The sequence below is a fragment of the Chiloscyllium plagiosum genome, unplaced genomic scaffold (genome assembly GCF_037043375.1).
Source record: "Chiloscyllium plagiosum isolate Xiang-an unplaced genomic scaffold, Cpla_swu_hap1 HiC_scaffold_10, whole genome shotgun sequence".
Lineage (NCBI taxonomy): Eukaryota > Metazoa > Chordata > Chondrichthyes > Orectolobiformes > Hemiscylliidae > Chiloscyllium > Chiloscyllium plagiosum.
In genome coordinates, this window is record NW_028270148.1 from 100,690,474 (window position 1) to 100,695,058 (window position 4,585).

The window sequence follows — 4,585 nt, forward strand, 5'->3', positions numbered from 1 at the left end:
ATTGCTCTAAATCCATGTTACTGAAGCTGATACACGATTTAAAAACTCAAACAAAACCTTTTAGAGATTTTACAAATGCTGATCAGCCAGTAGATTTTCCAGCATTTGCTGGTGTACTGGATTTTCAGTATTTACTTTTTCCAATTTTCATTTTAAAATTGATGGCTTTTGTTTTTGCAGTATCAGAGGTTGAGGGATGACTTTATAGAGGTCTATAAAATCATGAGGGGCATGGATAGGGTGAATAGCCAAGATTTTTGTTTCCCCCAGGGTTGGGGGGAGGAGTCCAAAACTAGAGGGAGTAGGTTTAAGGTGAAAGGAGAAACGTAAAAGGTACCTGAGGGACAACTGTTTCTCACACAGGATGGTGAGGGTATGGAATGAGCTGCCAGAAATGGTGGCAGTGGGTATGATGACAGCATTTAAAAGGCATCTGGACAGGAAGAGTTTAGAGGGTTCAGTTTACAATATCTGTTTGGCATGGACGAGTTGGACTGAAGGGTTTGTTTCTGTACTGTGTAACTCGATGACTCTGACTCTATAACTGGTTTTTGATGGGGATGTTTTTGGTCTCACTTCAGTAATGGTGCCATGGACATTGACTTCATTTTAGAGATTTTCTTTATTCTTTCTGTATATTACATTGTATCAGACGGTACTAACCTACAGCACCACATGAGGTTCAGTTCTGTGATTAGACTGAAGTTTATATTTTTATCAGACTTTTAAAAAGAAAAATCTGTTCCATTTGACCTGTAGGTTATCCTAAGGGCAGTTGGCAGAAATGACCCATTTACTGTTAAATCCATGTGGGGCTTCATGAGTCTCTTTATACAATATGAAGTGCCTTTGTGGCACTAATGTGGTTAACTGAGAGGTTATCCACTTCGACAGAAAAACAATCAAGTAGATTATTGTGGTGAGAATTTGGGAAGGAGGGAGGTGCAACAGGACCTCTGGGTTGTCATAAACCTAGGTGGTCCAGACAGCAAATGTTAGGTTTGTGATCCGAGATGATTTGAATACAGGAGCAGAGATATCTTACTGCAACTGCACAGGGGCATTGGTAAGGTCAGACCTGGAGCCTTTTATGTAGTTTGTAGTCTCCTTATTTGAGGAAGGACATTCTAGCTGTTGAGGGAACGCAAAGAAGGTTCACCAGACTGATTTCTAGGATAGCAGGACTTTTGTACAGGGATCAGTTAGGATGATATTCACAAGAGTTGAGAAGAACAAGGGGGTGATTGATTCACATAGAAACCTATAAAATTCTATAGACTTAAACAAGATCGGTGCAGGATGGATATTCTCAATGACCCAGGCTCACAGGCCTTTCAGGACAACAATGCAGAATTTCTTCACACAAAACCGTTGAGGCCAAAATATTGAAGATCGTCAAGAAAGATGTAGATAAAGTTCTTAAAAGTCTAATGGGATCGAAGTATATAGGGACAAAGATGGTGACCAATTTTGTGGACTGAGCAGAGGTTGGAGATTCTGTTCTATTTGTAGGAATGACCCTAATCTTCCATTCATTCAACATGTAAAACCACCATTTCATGTTGCCATGATTGTTTCTATCCTATACCTGCTGCAGTATTTAACTGAAGCACAATATAACATGAAGGACTTGACATGGAGCTCAACAATTACAGATAAATGTTGCCACCATTTTGATTACACCCCTTCCCCCACTGTGTCATATTTGCATATTGTGCTTCTCAGCAAAGGCAACCTGTTTCGACTATTCACACCTACTTTGTAACTATCACTTCTTTACTCCCGACTTTGTCTTTTGTTCTAGGCACCCTCAAGCTTCTTTTCTGCTTGCTCCCCCTCAGTCTTTGTCAACAGCATGAAAACATCACTTTTCCAGTCCCCTTCAGTTCTGAAGAGACTCAAACATTAACTTTCTCTATCCACGGATGCTGCCAAACTAGCTGAGTTGGAGCAGTTTCATTTCAAAATTCTAGGACTTTGCTATTGTCCTTGTTTGAAACAGTATGGATCAGTAGCAGTTAGGCAACTTAACTCTTTCTACCACGTGAGCAATGCAACTTCCTAATGGACATTTTTAAACAGCAGGGGTGAGAAAGAGTTCCTTAATTTCCAGTTAAGGACAGTTGACTCATCTGACTCAAACTTCATTATGATGAGTGACTAATTCTCTAATAGTCCTAAGCAGTGGAACTCAAATGCATAAACATGGTTAATAAACTTCCAAGCTTTTGTTCATTGTAGTATGAACTACAGGGGATAAATTGTCTGGCTGGTTTGAATAGTAAAGTGATCTATCTGCAAATGCTGGGTTGCAGTGGTGATACCACATCATGTATAAAAGTTTAATGTACCTTCAACGATGCAAATCACAAACAGTTTTTGCTAATTTGAGTTTTAAGGTTATGATAATTGAAAAGTTATGGATTTAAATTGTAGTAATTCACTTGATTTCTCCACAATTAAACAGCATCTTTTGCTGCAAAGTTAATAGAAAACAGAACCCAAAAAAAAAAGTATTATGCAAAACAATACAGGTAGGCCTGCAAGAGAAATCAGAGCTGAGCAAATAACCTGCAAGTTAAAACACAAATAGATTCTACAACATTTCCAAGTTTTTTGAAGGCTACTGACAAGGGCTCCTCCAAAATGTCTTTACGTTGCATTTTTTTTGGTCTTCATGAAGTAACTTTTTAAAAAAGAAATACATGGCACTTTTGCTGCTGGATGCATGCTTAAAAAGCAACTGTGTTTTGCACTTTCACATGCAGTACTCCACCTTGTGGTGGCATAGGCCTCGTGCAGCTTCTGAACAAGTTGATGAAAGGAACACTATAGACAAGAACAATTATTATGACTCTGCCGTTTTGGTAACCTTGGAAAACAAACAGTAATACAGCACCTCCACCACTGGGTTTTCATCTTCCAGAATCCGAGATCTCAGAATGGTTTCTGCAGATTGGAAGGTAGCAAACACAACAGGGAAAGAGATACCAGGGGATCTATCAGCGAAGTTGGGACTCGATTACATCGTGATATCGGGTTGGCGTGGACGAATTGAACCAAAGGGTCTGTTTCCATGCTGTACATCTCTATAGCTCTTAGAAGCAGGATGGTAGGTTAAATGTTAGACTTTTACTGGGGGTATTTTCAACAGTCCCTTAGAACACAGCACAAATGGACTGGTTCCACATGATTTACAGAAGGAAATTTGTTGAAATCATTAGTTAATGTAATAAAAGGGGGAACAAGTGGATGCAATGTTTGGATTTTTGAAAGTTAGTTACTGGACTACAATGGCTGTTAACAAAAAAAAACAAAGACCTCATGGGACTGTGAATGATGTTAGCATGGATTAAGGATTATCTTGTAGAGAACAAATAGGTCAGTTTTAGATGTGACAAGTGATGTCCAGTAAGGATTAATGCTTGGGCTCAGCTATTTAACCTGTATCAGTGACAAAGGGACAGAGAAATGTAATTATTTGTTTATAATATAAAGCGAGATGAGAAAGTAAGCCACGAGGAGGCTGTGAGTGGGCAAGAACACAAATGAAATACAAGGTAAAGTTGTCTTTTTTTGATAGACTTTTTTCCAGTGGCCAAAGATTGGAAAACAATTTGTATTTAGTGACAACTAGATGTCCTTGTACATGAATCACCAAATAAACACAGCAAGCAATTTGAAAAATCATATGCTAGCCTCCTATTGGGAATGTGAGTAAAGAGGTCTTGCTGCAATTTTGTAGGTCCCTGGTTAGAATATGATTGGAGTACTTGGTATAGTTTTGGTCTCCTTGGCTCGGGTAGCAAATATCTGCCTGAGAAGGAGCACAAGAAAGTTTCACTGGGCAGATTCTTAGAAATGGGAATTGTCTTACGAGAGGGACACTAGTTTAGTGTAATCACCTGTGTTCAATAGAATGAGAAAAGTGATCTCACTGAAACAAAACAATTCAACAGGGTTGATGTCATGAAACTAGGTTTCAGAGTTTCACAATAACGGTCAGATAGTTAGGATCAATATGCAGAAAAGAATCCTCAGAATAGTGAATTGTGGGAATCCTCCATCGCAGAGGGTTGCAGATACTCGCACACCAGTTGATTTTTGAACGCTAAGGAATTGAGGAAGGTAGAGTTGAGGTAGATGAACTACAGTTGAAACTTTATTGCTGGAACAGCACAGCAGGTCAGGCAGCATCCAGGGAACAGGAGATTCAACGTTTCGGGCACAGGCCCTTCTTCATTCCTGAAGAAGGGCCTGTGCCCGAAACGTCGAATCTCCTGTTCCCTGGATGCTGCCTGACCTGCTGTGCTGTTCCAGCAATAAAGTTTCAACTTTGATCTCCAGCATCTGCAGACCTCACTTTCTCCTCGTAGATGAACTACAATCTTGTTGAATGGCAGAGCCCATTTGGAACATAATGACCAAGTCCTATTTCTTGGGTTCTTTACCATTAATTCACAAAATCTGGACCATGGCTTTAGTTCATATCATCTGTTACTACACATCTCACATAACACTCAGCACTCCACAGCTTAAGCAGGAATGGACTCTTGAGCAAGTGAACACAAAGACATGACCAGAA